Genomic DNA, 23,313 nt, shown 5'->3' with positions numbered 1-23,313 from the left:
CTTCTTCCGCCAGCCGTCCCAGGCGCCGGGGGGGTCACGCAGGCCACCTTCGCTGGAGGTGGATCCACCTCCATCGGCTCTTCCTCGCAGATGGGTGGATCCACCTCCATGGGCTCAGGGGAATCCTCCGGAGGATCGACTTCCATCTTCTCGCTGTTATCCTTTCTCCGCATCCTGATCGACTCCCTCGTTACCATCTTCTCTCTCCATTCCTGCCGTCTTAGTTTCCTCCTTCGGATTCCCCTGAGTGTGGCCACCGGTTCCATTTTCGGGATAAAAGGTGAGGAAATAATTACGAAGCACCACCCTGAGGCAGCAAATAAAACTCACTGAGGCTTCTTGGAGCCCTTAGCTCCCAAGTCACCTTGAGACCACAGGACCAAGAGCCTCAGTGAGCTGTGGGCCCTGCCAGCCATCCCGCTTTTATAGGGGCAAGGGCAGTGGAGAACAGGAGCGTCACAATGATACGTGACATGACATCACAGAGACACCTTTGTTGACTAGTGCTGTTGATGTCATGTCACACATCACCGTGACACTCCTGCTCACCACGGCACCTGGGATGGGCTGCCCAAGAAGATCTAGGCAGAGCCATCCCAGACGAGCTTGGGGGCCGTACAGCGGCCAAGCTGTGCCGGTTACCAGTCCCTCGTCAAAAGATGCAGATGACGGGCCGCGTGGCAGAAGAACATCTACAGGCGCAGCACACAGCCAGTGGCTCTCCCCTCTACCTAGACCCGCTTTCTAACCTGTCCACAGAACACCAAGATGAAGGGGCTGCAGGGTCATCTGCAGATCTCGCACCAAGACCAGCCAACCACTATGGGCCAATAAATAAAAGAATTCCTGAATTTCAAGTGTTGTGTGAGCCCTTCTTTCCTGGCCTGCTCTGCCCTCACACTGCCCCACAGTCTTCTGCCGTTAGCCCTGAGGAAGGGGCAAGGGGAGGGCCTGGCTGCCCTTGGGCTGCTGTGTCGCAGTGACACGGGGGTCTGGCGGAGGGTCACCGGGGGCCCGAAGGTGGGTGTTTTTGTTTGTTTGGTTTTTCTTCAGTCAGTGCTCAAGACTTTTGTGCGCACAGTTTCTTGCGCACAGTTTCTTGCGCACATTAGGCTAATTTAGTATTGGAAAAGGAAAGCTTAAAATGTGCATGATTGGTATTTAATTCTTCTCTGAACAGGTGCCTCTTGTGGAGGGAACTCTTTACACTTGGCATTTGGTGAAAGTTTTCATATGGAGCAAGGTGCTAGGAGGCCTCTCAGAGTTCCTCTCAGTCAACTGCTGTGCTAAAGCAAGGTCTCTCAGATTCTACAGGCTCTCTGGGCAACCTGGTCCAGGCTTCAGTCACCCTCTCTGTGATGAAGCTTTCCCATGCTCAGGAGGACCTACCTATGTTTCAGTTTTTGCCCTGGCCCTGTCTGACAACTATTTGTTTTTAGCCCGAGTTATTACCTTTCTTGTAATAAGGATATCTGTGGAAATGTCACCACTCAGACCGGAGGAGGCAGTCAAGATTAGACATCCGTATCGCTACATTAAGTGTGTGGATTAATTTAGAAGTCAAAGGAAGAAGATGCAAAAACATGAGTAGACTGCTTTGTAGATAAAATGGTGAAGAATAAAGGAAAATAAATTTACTTCTTAAGGTTTGTAGGCCTCATAATGAGAAATGTGTAGGATCTGCTATTACCCATGTCAGGAATGGTTGTGTTTTTTCTCTGTTCATCATCATTGCTCCCTAATTACTGAATGAATGTTAGGATTTGGGGCCTGAGGTTATCTAAGTGTGGGCTGTAATCATATAGCAGAGTTAAAAGTTGAGCAGAATCCCCAATCTCATGGGCAACCTTTATAAAAATTTGTTATATCTAATTAAAATACGGTTTTGAATTCTTTTTTTTTCCTTTTACTGCACCAAATCTTGAACCTGAATACAGAAAATCAGATATCACATGGTGACTAAAATGGGAAACAGCCTGAAAAGTATTATTACTTAAAGTGAACACCTGATTTCCTAAAAAAAAAAAAATAATAATCTACTGAAAGCATATTGTTAGAACTAAAACAGGATCTTGCTTGTGAAAGTTAACTAGATCAAACATCCACAAGATGTTAGTCCAAAACTGTGAGCCTCTTGTGACTTTCTTCCCAGGAGATGCCTTAGAAATATGAAGCTGCCTCAATTGCTTACATGCATTGGGAATGATTCCTAGTCCTAGAGGGGCCACCTGAAGTTGTGCCTGTGTGAGGAGGACTCCAAAGCAGGTGGAGATGATGAGTGTAGAGCATGAGCAGGTGTCCTGTTGCAGCTGAATGAGTTACTCTTGTGGAAATAGATATCTGTGAATTTAATCTGATTTTCTTCTTGCATTATGTTTTTGAACAGATTGCAGTCCCTTGAGGTTATTTGTTGCTCAAGTACTCTTTCAAAATAGCTCTTTTCCTTCAGGTTAGCTAAAATATGAATTTTATTTTTATTTGTTGTATTGCCTGGTCACTTACTGACTGATCAATTTCTGTCTACCATTACTAATACATAAAATACATTGGATAATTCTTTTTTTTTTAAAACGTATTTTCCTATCTTTGAGTGTTTTACAAAAGCACTGAGGAGAATGGAAAATCAAAGAGTATTCAAGGGCTTGGAGCAATTTAAGGATGCACAGAAAATGTACAGATACTACCAGAGTTTGCTACAGATAATTCTTTGGATTCACTTAAAAAAAAAAAAAAAGGTATTGAAGGAGGACAATGATACGTTTTCCCCTTGTTGCCCGTCGATGGAGGACCTTAGCATAGAAGACATGCAAAATGAAAGAGCCAAATCGTTTATTGCTATCCCATGCTGCTCCAGGATGTGTATGGCATGAAGGACTATGAACTTAGTCCATCCTATTCCCTCCGGTTGTACCAGCTGAATTCAGCTGTGTGCTTAATTTCCAGTAACTTTCAGGAACAACTAGTTTGTGCCTCTTCATCATCCCACATAAGACAGAAACTCTTTTTGTTTTACATGTGATGGTGAAGGTTTCTGTTGATCTGTCCCCTGCCAGCCTGGCATCAGCATTGGTGTGAAGTTTCTTCTGAACCGTTCAAGAGGCCCCGCATTAGTGGCCTTGCTAACGGGAGACCTTCCAGCATGTCAATGCGGCTGCCGTTTCTGCTGCATGCTTTGGTGACTGGGCTAAAAGATTATACGACCGCAGAATCCCACGATTAATGTATATTGTCCCCATTCCGGAAGATTTTTTTTTTTAACGTGCTAAGACCTAAAATATTCTTTGGCCAGAGCCTAAGTTCCTGCTCCTTGTTAACCATATTCTCCGTGTGATATGTGCCTATGACGGAGTGCTTGTCTGAATAGTAAATACTGCAAGGCTTCCTCAATACTTATTTAATTTCTTACTTCTGTGGGGTTTCTCTGTTTGTTTTTGTTGCTTTTTTTTAATTATTGCTGTTGTCATGCGCTTGAAAACAGGAGTCTTCCTTAACAAGAGATTAATAGACTCCTGCTGCTGCTTCCTTTCCCAAACTAGCAATTTTCCCTGTGAGATAAATGCCTTTTTCAGTACCTGGAAGACTGATACCTGGCCTGAATGTGAAGAAATTGTACTTATATATTTCTTATAACACACAAGCTTAACCCTAGTAGTATTTAATGAGAAGAGTAGAAATATGTGATGTTAGCACAGCATCTGCAGAACACGTCTCATGTTGTGAGATGTTGCTTGACCTTTAATAATGCCAAAATACCAAATAATTTTTAAAAGTAAAAGTAATGGAAATTTTTGTGGTGCCTTTTTTTTTTTTTTTTGGTCTGTGTGTGTGTTTTTTCCCCCCTAGAAAAAAATCAACTAGAACAAAGTGCGAGTTAGATTATGTTAGTTTATTTGTTTCTCCATAGTGATTGTCTCGGTCAATTTGTGATTGTTATCTCTCATAACCTCCCATATGCCTTCATCCATTCTTGCAATAAGTCCGAAATACATTTCTCACGGATCCACAAATACTTTAAACAGCTATAGAAGTAGTAATTCTTGAGTGACTTCTCCACATTGTTTAGTTGAGCAAGTGTATGTGCTCTCTCCAGCTTATCTCCTAGCTAGGAGATAATCTCCTATGTTCTTGATAGAATTCTTAATTGTTATTCCAATTAAGAATTAGGAGGGTGGGGGGTGGTAGGGATGGGAAGGGGGGGAACCGGTGGCTGTGCGCTGCGCCCGTAGATGTTGTTCTGCCACGCAGCCCCTCATCTAGATCTTTTGACGAGGGGCTGGTGGCCGGGCGCAGCTTGGCGGCCGTACGGCCCCCAGGCTCTGCTGGGACGGCTCTGCTTAGATCTTCTTCCGCCAGCCGTCCCAGGCGCCGGGGGGGTCACGCAGGCCACCTTCGCTGGAGGTGGATCCACCTCCATCGGCTCTTCCTCGCAGATGGGTGGATCCACCTCCATGGGCTCAGGGGAATCCTCCGGAGGATCGACTTCCATCTTCTCGCTGTTATCCTTTCTCCGCATCCTGATCGACTCCCTCGTTACCATCTTCTCTCTCCATTCCTGCCGTCTTAGTTTCCTCCTTCGGATTCCCCTGAGTGTGGCCACCGGTTCCATTTTCGGGATAAAAGGTGAGGAAATAATTACGAAGCACCACCCTGAGGCAGCAAATAAAACTCACTGAGGCTTCTTGGAGCCCTTAGCTCCCAAGTCACCTTGAGACCACAGGACCAAGAGCCTCAGTGAGCTGTGGGCCCTGCCAGCCATCCCGCTTTTATAGGGGCAAGGGCAGTGGAGAACAGGAGCGTCACAATGATACGTGACATGACATCACAGAGACACCTTTGTTGACTAGTGCTGCTGATGTCATGTCACACATCACCGTGACACTCCTGCTCACCACGGCACCTGGGATGGGCTGCCCAAGAAGATCTAGGCAGAGCCATCCCAGACGAGCTTGGGGGCCGTACAGCGGCCAAGCTGTGCCGGTTACCAGTCCCTCGTCAAAAGATGCAGATGACGGGCCGCGTGGCAGAAGAACATCTACAGGCGCAGCACACAGCCAGTGGCTCTCCCCTCTACCTAGACCCGCTTTCTAACCTGTCCACAGAACACCAAGATGAAGGGGCTGCAGGGTCATCTGCAGATCTCGCACCAAGACCAGCCAACCACTATGGGCCAATAAATAAAAGAATTCCTGAATTTCAAGTGTTGTGTGAGCCCTTCTTTCCTGGCCTGCTCTGCCCTCACACTGCCCCACAGTCTTCTGCCGTTAGCCCTGAGGAAGGGGCAAGGGGAGGGCCTGGCTGCCCTTGGGCTGCTGTGTCGCAGTGACACGGGGGTCTGGCGGAGGGTCACCGGGGGCCCGAAGGTGGGTGTTTTTGTTTGTTTGGTTTTTCTTCAGTCAGTGCTCAAGACTTTTGTGCGCACAGTTTCTTGCGCACAGTTTCTTGCGCACATTAGGCTAATTTAGTATTGGAAAAGGAAAGCTTAAAATGTGCATGATTGGTATTTAATTCTTCTCTGAACAGGTGCCTCTTGTGGAGGGAACTCTTTACACTTGGCATTTGGTGAAAGTTTTCATATGGAGCAAGGTGCTAGGAGGCCTCTCAGAGTTCCTCTCAGTCAACTGCTGTGCTAAAGCAAGGTCTCTCAGATTCTACAGGCTCTCTGGGCAACCTGGTCCAGGCTTCAGTCACCCTCTCTGTGATGAAGCTTTCCCATGCTCAGGAGGACCTACCTATGTTTCAGTTTTTGCCCTGGCCCTGTCTGACAACTATTTGTTTTTAGCCCGAGTTATTACCTTTCTTGTAATAAGGATATCTGTGGAAATGTCACCACTCAGACCGGAGGAGGCAGTCAAGATTAGACATCCGTATCGCTACATTAAGTGTGTGGATTAATTTAGAAGTCAAAGGAAGAAGATGCAAAAACATGAGTAGACTGCTTTGTAGATAAAATGGTGAAGAATAAAGGAAAATAAATTTACTTCTTAAGGTTTGTAGGCCTCATAATGAGAAATGTGTAGGATCTGCTATTACCCATGTCAGGAATGGTTGTGTTTTTTCTCTGTTCATCATCATTGCTCCCTAATTACTGAATGAATGTTAGGATTTGGGGCCTGAGGTTATCTAAGTGTGGGCTGTAATCATATAGCAGAGTTAAAAGTTGAGCAGAATCCCCAATCTCATGGGCAACCTTTATAAAAATTTGTTATATCTAATTAAAATACGGTTTTGAATTCTTTTTTTTTCCTTTTACTGCACCAAATCTTGAACCTGAATACAGAAAATCAGATATCACATGGTGACTAAAATGGGAAACAGCCTGAAAAGTATTATTACTTAAAGTGAACACCTGATTTCCTAAAAAAAAAAAAATAATAATCTACTGAAAGCATATTGTTAGAACTAAAACAGGATCTTGCTTGTGAAAGTTAACTAGATCAAACATCCACAAGATGTTAGTCCAAAACTGTGAGCCTCTTGTGACTTTCTTCCCAGGAGATGCCTTAGAAATATGAAGCTGCCTCAATTGCTTACATGCATTGGGAATGATTCCTAGTCCTAGAGGGGCCACCTGAAGTTGTGCCTGTGTGAGGAGGACTCCAAAGCAGGTGGAGATGATGAGTGTAGAGCATGAGCAGGTGTCCTGTTGCAGCTGAATGAGTTACTCTTGTGGAAATAGATATCTGTGAATTTAATCTGATTTTCTTCTTGCATTATGTTTTTGAACAGATTGCAGTCCCTTGAGGTTATTTGTTGCTCAAGTACTCTTTCAAAATAGCTCTTTTCCTTCAGGTTAGCTAAAATATGAATTTTATTTTTATTTGTTGTATTGCCTGGTCACTTACTGACTGATCAATTTCTGTCTACCATTACTAATACATAAAATACATTGGATAATTCTTTTTTTTTTAAAACGTATTTTCCTATCTTTGAGTGTTTTACAAAAGCACTGAGGAGAATGGAAAATCAAAGAGTATTCAAGGGCTTGGAGCAATTTAAGGATGCACAGAAAATGTACAGATACTACCAGAGTTTGCTACAGATAATTCTTTGGATTCACTTAAAAAAAAAAAAAAAGGTATTGAAGGAGGACAATGATACGTTTTCCCCTTGTTGCCCGTCGATGGAGGACCTTAGCATAGAAGACATGCAAAATGAAAGAGCCAAATCGTTTATTGCTATCCCATGCTGCTCCAGGATGTGTATGGCATGAAGGACTATGAACTTAGTCCATCCTATTCCCTCCGGTTGTACCAGCTGAATTCAGCTGTGTGCTTAATTTCCAGTAACTTTCAGGAACAACTAGTTTGTGCCTCTTCATCATCCCACATAAGACAGAAACTCTTTTTGTTTTACATGTGATGGTGAAGGTTTCTGTTGATCTGTCCCCTGCCAGCCTGGCATCAGCATTGGTGTGAAGTTTCTTCTGAACCGTTCAAGAGGCCCCGCATTAGTGGCCTTGCTAACGGGAGACCTTCCAGCATGTCAATGCGGCTGCCGTTTCTGCTGCATGCTTTGGTGACTGTGCTAAAAGATTATACGACCGCAGAATCCCACGATTAATGTATATTGTCCCCATTCCGGAAGATTTTTTTTTTAACGTGCTAAGACCTAAAATATTCTTTGGCCAGAGCCTAAGTTCCTGCTCCTTGTTAACCATATTCTCCGTGTGATATGTGCCTATGACGGAGTGCTTGTCTGAATAGTAAATACTGCAAGGCTTCCTCAATACTTATTTAATTTCTTACTTCTGTGGGGTTTCTCTGTTTGTTTTTGTTGCTTTTTTTTAATTATTGCTGTTGTCATGCGCTTGAAAACAGGAGTCTTCCTTAACAAGAGATTAATAGACTCCTGCTGCTGCTTCCTTTCCCAAACTAGCAATTTTCCCTGTGAGATAAATGCCTTTTTCAGTACCTGGAAGACTGATACCTGGCCTGAATGTGAAGAAATTGTACTTATATATTTCTTATAACACACAAGCTTAACCCTAGTAGTATTTAATGAGAAGAGTAGAAATATGTGATGTTAGCACAGCATCTGCAGAACACGTCTCATGTTGTGAGATGTTGCTTGACCTTTAATAATGCCAAAATACCAAATAATTTTTAAAAGTAAAAGTAATGGAAATTTTTGTGGTGCTTTTTTTTTTTTTTTGATCTGTGTGTGTGTTTTTTCCCCCCTAGAAAAAAATCAACTAGAACAAAGTGCGAGTTAGATTATGTTAGTTTATTTGTTTCTCCATAGTGATTGTCTCGGTCAATTTGTGATTGTTATCTCTCATAACCTCCCATATGCCTTCATCCATTCTTGCAATAAGTCCGAAATACATTTCTCACGGATCCACAAATACTTCAAACAGCTATAGAAGTAGTAATTCTTGAGTGACTTCTCCACATTGTTTAGTTGAGCAAGTGTATGTGCTCTCTCCAGCTTATCTCCTAGCTAGGAGATAATCTCCTATGTTCTTGATAGAATTCTTAATTGTTATTCCAATTAAGAATTAGGAGGGTGGGGGTTGGTAGGGATGGGAAGGGGGGGAACCGGTGGCTGTGCGCTGCGCCCGTAGATGTTGTTCTGCCACGCAGCCCCTCATCTAGATCTTTTGACGAGGGGCTGGTGGCCGGGCGCAGCTTGGCGGCCGTACGGCCCCCAGGCTCTGCTGGGACGGCTCTGCTTAGATCTTCTTCCGCCAGCCGTCCCAGGCGCCGGGGGGGTCACGCAGGCCACCTTCGCTGGAGGTGGATCCACCTCCATCGGCTCTTCCTCGCAGATAGGTGGATCCACCTCCATGGGCTCAGGGGAATCCTCCGGAGGATCGACTTCCATCTTCTCGCTGTTATCCTTTCTCCGCATCCTGATCGACTCCCTCGTTACCATCTTCTCTCTCCATTCCTGCCGTCTTAGTTTCCTCCTTCGGATTCCCCTGAGTGTGGCCACCGGTTCCATTTTCGGGATAAAAGGTGAGGAAATAATTACGAAGCACCACCCTGAGGCAGCAAATAAAACTCACTGAGGCTTCTTGGAGCCCTTAGCTCCCAAGTCACCTTGAGACCACAGGACCAAGAGCCTCAGTGAGCTGTGGGCCCTGCCAGCCATCCCGCTTTTATAGGGGCAAGGGCAGTGGAGAACAGGAGCGTCACAATGATACGTGACATGACATCACAGAGACACCTTTGTTGACTAGTGCTGTTGATGTCATGTCACACATCACCGTGACACTCCTGCTCACCACGGCACCTGGGATGGGCTGCCCAAGAAGATCTAGGCAGAGCCATCCCAGACGAGCTTGGGGGCCGTACAGCGGCCAAGCTGTGCCGGTTACCAGTCCCTCGTCAAAAGATGCAGATGACGGGCCGCGTGGCAGAAGAACATCTACAGGCGCAGCACACAGCCAGTGGCTCTCCCCTCTACCTAGACCCGCTTTCTAACCTGTCCACAGAACACCAAGATGAAGGGGCTGCAGGGTCATCTGCAGATCTCGCACCAAGACCAGCCAACCACTATGGGCCAATAAATAAAAGAATTCCTGAATTTCAAGTGTTGTGTGAGCCCTTCTTTCCTGGCCTGCTCTGCCCTCACACTGCCCCACAGTCTTCTGCCGTTAGCCCTGAGGAAGGGGCAAGGGGAGGGCCTGGCTGCCCTTGGGCTGCTGTGTCGCAGTGACACGGGGGTCTGGCGGAGGGTCACCGGGGGCCCGAAGGTGGGTGTCTTTGTTTGTTTGGTTTTTCTTCAGTCAGTGCTCAAGACTTTTGTGCGCACAGTTTCTTGCGCACAGTTTCTTGCGCACATTAGGCTAATTTAGTATTGGAAAAGGAAAGCTTAAAATGTGCATGATTGGTATTTAATTCTTCTCTGAACAGGTGCCTCTTGTGGAGGGAACTCTTTACACTTGGCATTTGGTGAAAGTTTTCATATGGAGCAAGGTGCTAGGAGGCCTCTCAGAGTTCCTCTCAGTCAACTGCTGTGCTAAAGGAAGGTCTCTCAGATTCTACAGGCTCTCTGGGCAACCTGGTCCAGGCTTCAGTCACCCTCTCTGTGATGAAGCTTTCCCATGCTCAGGAGGACCTACCTATGTTTCACTTTTTGCCCTGGCCCTGTCTGACAAGTATTTGTTTTTAGCCCGAGTTATTACCTTTCTTGTAATAAGGATATCTGTGGAAATGTCACCACTCAGACCGGAGGAGGCAGTCAAGATTAGACATCCGTATCGCTACATTAAGTGTGTGGATTAATTTAGAAGTCAAAGGAAGAAGATGCAAAAACATGAGTAGACTGCTTTGTAGATAAAATGGTGAAGAATAAAGGAAAATAAATTTACTTCTTAAGGTTTGTAGGCCTCATAATGAGAAATGTGTAGGATCTGCTATTACCCATGTCAGGAATGGTTGTGTTTTTTCTCTGTTCATCATCATTGCTCCCTAATTACTGAATGAATGTTAGGATTTGGGGCCTGAGGTTATCTAAGTGTGGGCTGTAATCATATAGCAGAGTTAAAAGTTGAGCAGAATCCCCAATCTCATGGGCAACCTTTATAAAAATTTGTTATATCTAATTAAAATACGGTTTTGAATTCTTTTTTTTTCCTTTTACTGCACCAAATCTTGAACCTGAATACAGAAAATCAGATATCACATGGTGACTAAAATGGGAAACAGCCTGAAAAGTATTATTACTTAAAGTGAACACCTGATTTCCTAAAAAAAAAAAAATAATAATCTACTGAAAGCATATTGTTAGAACTAAAACAGGATCTTGCTTGTGAAAGTTAACTAGATCAAACATCCACAAGATGTTAGTCCAAAACTGTGAGCCTCTTGTGACTTTCTTCCCAGGAGATGCCTTAGAAATATGAAGCTGCCTCAATTGCTTACATGCATTGGGAATGATTCCTAGTCCTAGAGGGGCCACCTGAAGTTGTGCCTGTGTGAGGAGGACTCCAAAGCAGGTGGAGATGATGAGTGTAGAGCATGAGCAGGTGTCCTGTTGCAGCTGAATGAGTTACTCTTGTGGAAATAGATATCTGTGAATTTAATCTGATTTTCTTCTTGCATTATGTTTTTGAACAGATTGCAGTCCCTTGAGGTTATTTGTTGCTCAAGTACTCTTTCAAAATAGCTCTTTTCCTTCAGGTTAGCTAAAATATGAATTTTATTTTTATTTGTTGTATTGCCTGGTCACTTACTGACTGATCAATTTCTGTCTACCATTACTAATACATAAAATACATTGGATAATTCTTTTTTTTTTAAAACGTATTTTCCTATCTTTGAGTGTTTTACAAAAGCACTGAGGAGAATGGAAAATCAAAGAGTATTCAAGGGCTTGGAGCAATTTAAGGATGCACAGAAAATGTACAGATACTACCAGAGTTTGTTACAGATAATTCTTTGGATTTATTTATTTATTTATTTATTTTTAAAAAAAAGGTATTGAAGGAGGACAATGATACGTTTTCCCCTTGTTGCCCGTCAATGGAGGACCTTAGCATAGAAGACATGCAAAATGAAAGAGCCAAATTGTTTATTGCTATCCCATGCTGCTCCAGGATGTGTATGGCATGAAGGACTATGAACTTAGTCCATCCTATTCCCTCCAGTTGTACCAGCTGAATTCAGCTGTGTGCTTAATTTCCAGTAACTTTCAGGAACAACTAGTTTGTGCCTCTTTATCATCCCACATAAGACAGAAACTCTTTTTGTTTTATATGTGATGGTGAAGGTTTCTGTTGATCTGTCCCCTGCCAGCCTGGCATCAGCATTGGTATGAAGTTTCTTCTGAACCGTTCAAGAGGCCCCGCATTAGTGGCCTTGCTAACGGGAGACCATCCAGCATGTCAATGCGGCTGCCATTTCTGCTGCATGCTTTGGTGACTGTGCTAAAAGATTATACGACCGCAGAATCCCACTGTTGATGTATATTGTCCCCATTCCCGAAGATTTTTTTTTTTTTTAATGTGCTAAGACCTAAAATACTCTTTGGCCAGAGCCTAAGTTCCTGCTCCTTGTTAACCATATTCTCCGTGTGATATGTGCCACTGACTGAGTGCTTGTCTGAATAGTAATTACTGCAAGGCTTCCTCAATACTTATTTAATTTCTTACTTCTGTGGGGTTTCTCTGTTTGTTTTTGTTGCCTTTTTTTAATTATTGCTGTTGTCATGCGCTTGAAAACAGGAGTCTTCCTTAACAAGAGATTAATAGACTCCTGCTGCTGCTTCCTTTCCCAAACTAGCAATTTTCCCTGTGAGATAAATGCCTTTTTCAGTACCTGGAAGACTGATACCTGGCCTGAATGTGAAGAAATTGTACTTATATATTTCTTATAACACACAAGCTTAACCCTAGTAGTATTTAATGAGAAGAGTAGAAATATGTGATGTTAGCACAGCATCTGCAGAACACGTCTCATGTTGTGAGATGTTGCTTGACCTTTAATAATGCCAAAATACCAAATAATTTTTAAAAGTAAAAGTAATGGAAATTTTTGTGGTGCTTTTTTTTTTTTTTGTCTGTGTGTGTGTTTTTTCCCCCCTAGAAAAAAATCAACTAGAACAAAGTGCGAGTTAGATTATGTTAGTTTATTTGTTTCTCCATAGTGATTGTCTCGGTTAATTTGTGATTGTTATCTGTCATAACCTCCCATATGCCTTCATCCATTCTTGCAATAAGTCCGAAATACATTTCTCACGGATCCACAAATACTTCAAAAAGCTATAGAAGTAGTAGTTCTTGAGTGACTTCTTCACATTGTTTAGTTGAGCAAGTGTATGTGCTCTCTCCAGCTTATCTTCTAGCTAGGAGATAATCTCCTATGTTCTTGATAGAATTCTTAATTGTTATTCCAATTAAGAATTAGGAGGGTGGGGGGTGGTAGGGATGGGAAGGGGGGGAACCGGTGGCTGTGCGCTGCGCCCGTAGATGTTGTTCTGCCACGCAGCCCCTCATCTAGATCTTTTGACGAGGGGCTGGTGGCCGGGCGCAGCTTGGCGGCCGTACGGCCCCCAGGCTCTGCTGGGACGGCTCTGCTTAGATCTTCTTCCGCCAGCCGTCCCAGGCGCCGGGGGGGTCACGCAGGCCACCTTCGCTGGAGGTGGATCCACCTCCATCGGCTCTTCCTCGCAGATAGGTGGATCCACCTCCATGGGCTCAGGGGAATCCTCCGGAGGATCGACTTCCATCTTCTCGCTGTCATCCTTTCTCCGCATCCTGATCGACTCCCTCGTTACCATCTTCTCTCTCCATTCCTGCCGTCTTAGTTTCCTCCTTCGGATTCCCCTGAGTGTGGCCACCGGTTCCATTTTCGGGATAAAAGGTGAGGAAATAATTACGAAGCACCACCCTGAGGTAGCAAATAAAACTCACTGAGGCTTCTTGGAGCCCTTAGCTCCCAAGTCACCTTGAGACCACAGGACCAAGAGCCTCAGTGAGCTGTGGGCCCTGCCAGCCATCCCGCTTTTATAGGGGCAAGGGCAGTGGAGAACAGGAGCGTCACAATGATACGTGACATGACATCATAGAGACACCTTTGTTGACCAGTGCTGTTGATGTCATGTCACACATCACCGTGACACTCCTGCTCACCACGGCACCTGGGATGGGCTGCCCAAGAAGATCTAGGCAGAGCCATCCCAGACGAGCTTGGGGGCCGTACAGCGGCCAAGCTGTGCCGGTTACCAGTCCCTCGTCAAAAGATGCAGATGACGGGCCGCGTGGCAGAAGAACATCTACAGGCGCAGCACACAGCCAGTGGCTCTCCCCTCTCCCTAGCCCCGCTTTCTAACCTGTCCACAGAACACCAAGATGAAGAGGCTGCAGGGTCATCTGCAGATCTCGCACCAAGACCAGCCAACCACTATGGGCCAATAAATAAAAGAATTCCTGAATTTCAAGTGTTGTGTGAGCCCTTCTTTCCTGGCCTGCTCTGCCCTCACACTTCCCCACAGTCTTCTGCCGTTAGCCCTGAGGAAGGGGCAAGGGGAGGGCCTGGCTGCCCTTGGGCTGCTGTGTCGCAGTGACACGGGGGTCTGGCGGAGGGTCACCGGGGGCCCGAAGGTGGGTGTTTTTGTTTGTTTGGTTTTTCTTCAGTCAGTGCTCAAGACTTTTGTGCGCACAGTTTCTTGCGCACAGTTTCTTGCGCACATTAGGCTAATTTAGTATTGGAAAAGGAAAGCTTAAAATGTGCATGATTGGTATTTAATTCTTCTCTGAACAGGTGCCTCTTGTGGAGGGAACTCTTTACACTTGGCATTTGGTGAAAGTTTTCATATGGAGCAAGGTGCTAGGAGGCCTCTCAGAGTTCCTCTCAGCCAAATGCTGTGCTAAAGCAAGGTCTCTCAGATTCTACAGACTCTCTGGGCAACCTGTTCCAGGCTTCAGTCACCCTCTCTGTGATGAAGCTATCCCATGCTCAGGAGGACCTACCTATGTTTCAGTTTTTGCCCTGGCCCTGTCTGACAAGCATTTGTTTTTAGCCCGAGTTATTACCTTTCTTGTAATAAGGATATCTGTGGAAATGTCACCACTCAGACCGGAGGAGGCAGTCAAGATTAGACATCCGTATCGCTACATTAAGTGTGTGGATTAATTTAGAAGTCAAAGGAAGAAGATGCAAAAACATGAGTAGACTGCCTTGTAGATAAAATGGTGAAGAATAAAGGAAAATAAATATACCTCTTAAGGTTTGTAGGCCTCATAATGAGAAATGTGTAGGATCTGCTATTACCCATGTCAGGAATGGTTGTGTTTTTTCTCTGTTCATCATCATTGCTCCCTAATTACTGAATGAATGTTAGGATTTGGGGCCTGAGGTTATCTAAGTGTGGGCTGTAATCATATAGCAGAGTTAAAAGTTGAGCTGAATCCCCAATCTCATGGGCAACCTTTATAAAAATTTGTTATATCTAATTAAAATACTGTTTTGAATTCTTTTTTTTTTCCTTTTACTGCACCAAATCTTGAACCTGAATACAGAAAATCAACTAGAACAAAGTGCTAGTTAGATTATGTTAGTTTATTTGTTTCTCCATAGTGATTGTCTCGGTTAATTTGTGATTGTTATCTCTCATAACCTCCCATATGCCTTCATCCATTCTTGCAATAAGTCCGAAATACATTTCTCACGGATCCACAAATACTTCAAACAGGTATAGAAGTAGTAGTTCTTGAGTGACTTCTCCACATTGTTTAGTTGAGCAAGTGTATGTGCTCTCTCCAGCTTATCTTCTAGCTAGGAGATAATCTCCTATGTTCTTGATACAATTCTTAATTGTTATTCCAATTAAGAATTAGGAGGGTGGGGGGTGGTAGGGATGGGAAGGGGGGGAACCGGTGGCTGTGCCCTGCGCCTGTAGATGTTGTTCTGCCAACTCAGCCAACTGCCGTGTTGCAGTTCAAACGGCTGCAGCGACCTGGTTCAGGGACGGCACGGCGACCACCCCCAAGCCACTCGGGCCATCAGCTAGTTGACACCAATGTGGTGGACGGCAAATGGCGTTTATTGATGGGTAACAGGGTGTTATATAGCTAGGTTTACAATGTCACATCCTTCTGCTTACATCATAAACTAAACGCTATTGGCTATTAGGGGCCCTATCTTTCCGTACAGCACCCTATCTTCCGGCCGCCGTTCCCTAATTATCTGCAACAACTTCCCCCCTCCCTATGCATAACAAAAGTAGCTAAAATACAACTATCTTATTTTTATTACTATCTTATTCTATTCTTATAGTTTATACCAATCTTAAAATGATATATCATAAACTTGACATGAAACATAAGGCACAAAGAAGAAGGCACGTAGAAGGTAAGGGATGACAGGTAATACCGGGGGTTTAGGAATAGGGTGTACCTTGCGATAACTTGAGGGTAATACTGAGTGGATATATTCTTAAAGCAGTTGTCGGTGTTCTACTAACATGATGTTAACCTTCTCTAGCGGATTCTTGACAAACGGCATGAGCTTATTCAATATACAGGGTCCAAAGATTAGTGTCATCATGATCATTGTGATCAGCCCTATCAAGGTGGATATCAGGGTGGTTAACCACGGCGAACCGGTGAAGAAATTTTCGTACCAGCTGCGTTTGGAACAGGGTTCAATGGGTGCTGGTTGGCAAGGCATGGCACTGAAAACTGGTGGTCCTGTAGTTATTTTTGTACTAATTGCTCGAGATTGTTCGATCTGTTCAAGTACCCCATTTAAAGGGCTCGTGTGACTCTACCTGTCCTATAGTGACAAGCTGCAAAATTCAGATAACGCAAAGGCATCGCGGCCCCCTCTTGCAGAGGCTGTTTTGTTGTTTTCTAGATTTGGTCAGCGTAGAACTCGCAGGCTCGGGCGGGACGCTTGTCACCGAGGCGTACGGGTTACGGGGGTGTCCGATGATCCGGTCCTGTGAACAGAAACTCACAATTTTCATTAGTTTTATTTTGAAGGTGACAGCCACCTGAATTGCGGTCAGATTGCCTGGTCACTTACTGCCTTTTTTAAAAAAACTTTTAATTGAACAAATCGTACAGATTTTTTATTATTATGTAGTTCAAATGAGTTGAAAATAAAAAAACAAAAATATACTTGTTTAAACTGCAAAATAGGTTCCTCAAGCTGCTTGTAGCTAAAAGGCCCAAAATGAAATGCTTAGTGATATTACTGTGGCTCATAAAGGAAGCCTCACTTTAATGGTGGTCATGGGTCTTAGAGGTGGTGTCACGACAGATGGTGTGGTGAGGCTTTTGGTTGGAGGTCATGAGAACCTGTCCTAAGAAAAGCTGACCCGCAAGATGGGGAGCGCAAAACAGTGAAAGGGATGACTGCTGAGGGGAAGAAAGGGAAGAAAGCTTAGAGAGGAAGAAAAAAAAAAAAGAAGGAAAACTTGGAAATGTTGATGCCTAATAAAAACCAGAGGTGTGAAAGTAAATCAATGATGGCAGTGAAGCTGTATGTATGCAAAACATGTAGAGAACAGTTGAATGGCTTGCAAATCAGAGATTAATGTCTGCACATAAGTTTTATTTTGAGGATAACAATTATTTTTGTCTCAGAAATGTTGGCTTTTTCTTCTTTTTTGATGCATTCCACATATGTTTGCTTATATTTAGTTTGGGGGCTTAATGGAGGGTTTTATTCTTGTACATGAATAGCTATGAAAGGGCAGGAAATATTGAAGTAATTTTGTACAAGACCTGTTTGCAGTCCATGGGCTATTTAATATGTGGAGCCATGATTCACAAAGGTAGTTAGACAGCACAGTCTCCTGTTAAGTCTTCAGTTTTTCTGTGGATAGTTTTCTTTGCTAGCGACCCCAGTGTGAAGCGAATTAAGGCCACTCTCTCTCCACCTGCTTCCACAGCCCTGTTTGCTGTTGAGCTCCCAGTGCCAGTGCTGGCAGCTGGGTCTGTTGGCTCACCCTTCCCTACCTTCCACAAGGCCTCCTCGTCCTACAACCTGTGCCTCTTACCCGCTCTCGCTACTGTCTCCTTCCCACGTGCGGCACCTGCCAAACGTTTCTCTCCTTTGCTTTATGCACCAGGCCCCTAGGGTGCCCTCGGCCCTGCCCCGAGCTTCACTTGTGCGGCCTCCTCCTTCTCTGCTTCGTGAGGCGCTTGTGTTCCCGGGGAGGAATAACCCCAGACACCAGTACAGGCTGGGGACTGATCTTCTGGAGAGCAGCTCTGCAGAGAAGGACCTGGGTGTCATGGTGGACGACAAGTTGACCATGAGGCAGCAGTGTGCCCTCGTGGCCAGGAAGGCCAATGGGATCCTGGGGTGCATTGAGAAGAGCGTCTCCAGCAGGTCGAGAGAAGTGATCCTGTCCCTCTACTCAGCCCTGGTGAGGCCACATCTGGAGTACTGTGTCCAGTTCTGGGCCCCCCAGTACAAGAGGGATGTGGAGCTGCTGGAGAGAGTTCAGTGCAGGATTACACGGATGATCAGGGGCCTGGAACATCTGCCCTGCGAGGAGAGACGGAGGGAGCTGGGCCTGCTCAACCTGGAGAAGGCTAAGAGGGGACCTGATCAATGTCTATAAATACCTCAAGGGAGGCAATGAGGAGGATGGGGCCGGCCTCTTTTCAGTGGTGGCCACTGACAGAACTAGAGGTAATGGCCACAAAATGAAACACCAAAAGTTCCACAGGAACTTAAGGAAAAATTTTTAAACAGTGAGAGTGACAGAGCACTGGAACAGGCTGCCCAGAGAGGTGGTGGAGTCTCCTTCTCTGGAGATCTTCAAAACCCACTTGGATACAGCCCTGTGCCGCATGCTCTAGGTGACCCTGCGTGTGCAGGGGGGGTTGGACTAGATGACCTCTAGAGGTCCTTTCCAACCTTAACAATTCTATGATTCTGTGATTCCAAATGCTCCTCTAAAGATAACTCTCTGAATTACCAAAGATTACTTAGCTGACACCCCGAGTGTCATTATTTCCCTACACCTTTTACGGCACAAAAAGCTGCAGCACATCTGACGTTTTCCATGTCTGGATAAAGTTGTGCTTACTTTATGGTAGCAGAACAAGTGCAAATCAAATTGTATTGTTAACACGTGATCAAATTGGTAATTAAAGGGTGCCTATATGTTAAAGTAAAATAGTGTTGAAAATAATGATACCAAAGATGAGTCTCCAGAGACACGTTTGGGTGCCCACTGGGCTAGAAGCAGGCTCTTGTTAGCCAGGACAGAGCTGCTACTACTGCACAGCTATGCCAGCCCACTGGAACCTGGTGTCTCTGCACACCCCTGCACTTATGCTTTTTTGATAGACCATCTGGTCTTCATTTAGCTTTCCTATCTGCCTCCTTCCTTTGCTGCAAAAGCATCCAAACCCTTTGAGTCAAATAACAACTTTAGAACTTTGGCAGCAGGTTATTTAAAATACCACAGTATAAGACAATTAAAGTAAGGAAAAAAAAATCTTCTTGGAGTCTGATTTTTCTGCAGCAATCTGATCATGTAATATCGGCACACATAATAAGGATTTCTATTTTCCTTCCCTCTCTTCTTCTCCCGTCTTCCAGGAAAACCAAGAATATATTTAATGGGTGCGTATTGCTAATGGTGCATCCAGTGCTCTTCTTCAGGGAAAATCTATTGAATACTCTTGCCAAACATCAGTGTAAATGTTCTACCCTGGGGATTACTGGTATGCTGTGTGAATGGAGGCTATGAATATGTGCCGTGCCTGGTGCTCTAGGGTGTTTGATTAACTAAAACTTAAGGAACAGGTAAGCTTCAGTCGGGGCTTCCCGGTAAGGTCAGCTGCTCTGAAGTTTCCTTTCTGGAAACATCCTGTTTCCCAGTTGCCTCAAGAGATAAAGAGTAAATGGTTATTTTCATCCATGTGTTCAGCCTTTTCCTGAGCTGAAACTAATGGGACTCCCCTTGCCAGGACATGGGGTGAGTCAGCAGACCAGCTCTGTGAAGAGGTGCTGGGCAGAGCTGCAGATACCTGGTACGTGGCTTTGTTGAAAACTTTTTGTTACAGAAAGCCTTTTTTACCAAAGAGGTAAAGCAACTGAAAACTCCTGAAAACTCCTAAAGAAGCACTATATTGTCACCTGCCAAGCATTTGTCTGATACTTGAAGAGAAGTTCAGAAAATAAAGATGCAAGTTTTTTTGCTACCAGCTCAGTCACTGCAGAATTAAGAGAAGATGCTTTTAATCTGATGACTTCAAGCAAGGTCATATAGTATATCCCCAAAATTGTTAAATGCGTATCTACACGAGCTTTCAGTAACATTCTCTGATAGCCTTTTTACTTCCACCTCTAGAAAACCTCTAGAGTTTGGGACAATCTGGAGGAAAAAAGCAAAAACAAAAACCAAGTATGCACAGCTGTCTATCGTACTTCTCAAAAATGAAACTTTTCAATTTACAATTTGAAAGAAACCAAACCTCATTCCTGGTCCAAAAGCTTGGTAAGCACAGCCCAGAAAGCAGAAATCAACTGATGTTTTTGCTGTCCTACCCATTGATGATAATACAAACGCTTCAGTCAGGATTTCTTTCTCAAAGCCTGTATGTGGATTTAAACTGCAGCCAAGTCCTCTTGGCACAGCAGCTCTCAAAAATGAGGTATAATAATCATAATTTAAGGGGCAGCATAAACAGATGCACTTCAAGAATGGCACAGGGAGTTGTTGTGCTAAGTAACGACCTTTTTATAAAGGGTGTCTTTATAGAGGAGCTGAACTTCCCGAATAAAAGAAGCAAAGTGGATGCCAAAAGGTGTATAGACAAGCGGAAGGGAGGAATAATTTCCTAGGTTTGAATGAGGAATTATGATTCCCCTTAGTTAACAGACTCTTGCAGAGTTTCTGATCTCGAATATTAAAGTATATCAAAGTGGTTGTCCTCAAAAGAATTTCATCCCTCAGTGGCTCAGTTCTCACCTCAAACTGCTGTTAAAATGTGCAGATGCCAACGTAATAACCTCTCTGTGCAATGTAGAAATATCAGGCTCTCTGGATCCCAGGAAAGAAGATTAGTAAGAGGAGCAAGGAAGCAGTGTGGGCTAGGACAGCAGGACAAGACCATATGTGTTATGTCTCTTTCACTAATGAAAATTGCTCCATCCGTACCTTTGAGGGACCGAGGAAGGTTATTTCTTTCATTTTTGTGTTTATTTGCTTGTGATTTATGTGATGTGTATTAGCCTATTGGTGCTTGGTCTCTGTACTTCATAGTACCAGAAGTCCCTCTTGGACTTGCTCTGCTTTCTCTTCTGAGCAAGATGAGAATAAATTCTGCTGTGACAAGTACAAATTCTTGTCTAAATTATCCAATCATTGGAGACAGATATAGCTCCAAATCTGATTGATTCCCTTCTGCTTTAGTTATCTCCTCACTTTAACAGTTACAGCTTCCCAAGTGCTCCTCACTTGGAGGTGATATTTTTCAGGCTCCTCCTATCCCAACAATTAAGTTCCTTTGATTTCTTGATGTCATTTTGTTTTAAAATCGAGAGACCTGCTACCCCGAAAAACAAAATATTCTCTGTGATTTGTTTTTTCAATGAGAGGAAGGGGCATATCAAACTGAGCAGAACTCCTAAGCATAAAATCATGTTGAATGTGCACTGCATACCAGCAAGGGGAACGTGGGAAGCTTCACAGAGGTTTATTCAACATCTCCTCAACTGTCCTCTGCAAGTTACAACTGCTCCTGAGCAGCACAAGCCTTGAGGGAGGACAGCACAATGGTCACCTCAGGCACAGATCCTAGAGACATGGTTTAACAGGCATGGTGTTCAACTCGGTTGGACTTGATGATCTTGGAGATCTTTTCCAACCATAAAGATTCCATGAGCCTATGAAGTGGGAACCACTTAAAAGCGGAGCTAACTGGACCTGTTCTTGTGGTGAAGATAGTATGGTGCAAAATCTTGCTATGATTCCTTATACATCTGAGGCTTCCTAATGCTGACTAGGGTGTAGGGTCTGCTCTGCTGTTCTGCAGCAAATGATTCTCATCTGTCCATCTAGTGCACTTTACTTCATCTTTTCTCACACTGCTCCTCAACTGATGTGCTTTACTTGCAGTGATTTTATGTAGTTGCAGTCATATTTGTTCAGAAACAAAATGTTGAACAGCCTGAGGTTAGGAAGAGAAATGCTATACCAGCATGCTACTCTGAATCTGAATAATTTGCTTTAAATAGTGTCATCCTAATTTCCAAACAGATTTAGCATCAATTAAGTTAATTACGTAAGAGAAAGCAGAGGTTTAGTATGTTGTAGCCCCGTTAATCACACTGACTTGCACTTAATCACACAGTTTTACATTAATCACACAGTTCTGCGTTCACGTTGTTTTATCAGCCCTGCGGACCAAAACTTTTACGTATAACCCATCTCAGACACTGCCGAAATTCAGTTTCCTTTTGAAGGATACAGCAAATGTTTTGCAGAGTGTATCAATGCGAGGAACAGCTGAGAATAGAAGCTGAAGAAAAAGAACATATCAAATGGCAAAAGAAGAAGAAAGTAAGAAAGGTAGAATATGAGAGGTGATTGGTTTTATTCTTACTACTGTGGAAAAGTATGTAGTGGTCAATGACTGTGACTAACAAGAGCTTCGCTATTTATGTGAAAATAGAGCATTTCCGTTGGCCTCCCGGCAGCCTGTTGTGGTCCTCGGATCGATTTAAATATGGAGAAGGCACATCTATTCAATACCAGTATGATTTCTTGCAATGTGTATGCATAAAGCACAGGCATGTTTGTGCTTGCAGAGAACTACCCTCTTTGAAAAGTATCGTTTATTTTTCCTTTAAATTCTCTTGTGAACCTTTTTCTTGCCACAGTGGAATGGTTTGGGAGTATCTCCCTCCTGCGCTTATTTTCTTCATCTTAACTGAAGGCTCCTCACATTGTAGCAGCCAAGACACTGTCACATGGATGAACTGATGTGTAATTTGCATTGAAATAAGGATGGAGGGGGGTACATGAGAGGACCGGGAGTGCTGATAGGATGCATGGAGGCCTCAGTCCCTGTAGTCCTTGCAGGCTTGCAGCTTTGCCCTTAAAACGGACATCCCGCTGCAAGCTCTGGCCCATGGGGAAATTAGTAGTTTGATCCAAAAGGAGGACATAAATTGAGAAAAAGCTAGTGGTTTGACATTAAACAGTTCTCATGACTAGAAATGATTGTAATGACCCTGCTGGAATGTTTGCAAACACTGACATATTTAAGATAGTTGTTTTGCTGAAGGGGAAAAAACACTGCCCCTACTGAAAGGCAGTGAATGCTGCCTATTGGGCAGGAAGCTGAGATGGACGTACCGCTGCTGTAGCAGCATCCCATGAAAACATGAAGAGTTAGTTAATTTGAGGAGTCCAATCTGGTACCAACAGTAATGATGTTTCCCTCAAGGGGACAAACCTGGCCTGACAGCTTTTGTAAGGCTTTGCTCTGCAGTTGGTGGATATAGTTGGTCTGCAGAGAAAGCAACTTGTGACTGTGATTATGTGGGGTGGCCTTTTTCCCTCCAAACAGCATTGGGCCAAGGGGCTTTTCTGATTCAATTGATTGATGGCATAGAAAGACCTTTAAAGGGTCCTGTTTCTAAAAATCATAAATAAAGGTACCACTTCCCCACTTCCATCAGTCTGATGATGAGCCATACTATATTATTTGCTGCCTTAAATTGGTTATTTTTGGTAAATTATATATATACACTATATATAATATATATAAAAATAATATTTAAATATATATGTTTATATATTTAGCAGTGTTCTGTATTATGAATGAATCCCAGAGCAATTTTATGAGGAAGCTTGGAAATATTCACACACTGTCGTGATCATGGTGGATAG

The 23,313-nt window shown here is 43.9% G+C and overlaps 1 protein-coding gene across 2 annotated transcripts in view; it reads left to right on the top strand.

The window, feature by feature from the left end:
• The window catches only part of LOC104565073 (amphiphysin), a 187,769-nt gene that overhangs the window by 54,485 nt on the left and 109,971 nt on the right, over nucleotides 1-23,313 (top strand). The gene's annotated exons all lie outside the window — the stretch shown is intronic.

The sequence above is a fragment of the Tinamus guttatus genome, unplaced genomic scaffold, assembly GCF_059628265.1.
Source record: "Tinamus guttatus ecotype Peru unplaced genomic scaffold, ASM5962826v1 Tinamus_guttatus_pri_ptg000115l, whole genome shotgun sequence".
NCBI lineage: Eukaryota > Metazoa > Chordata > Aves > Tinamiformes > Tinamidae > Tinamus > Tinamus guttatus.
This window is presented reverse-complemented; position numbering and strand designations above follow the sequence as displayed.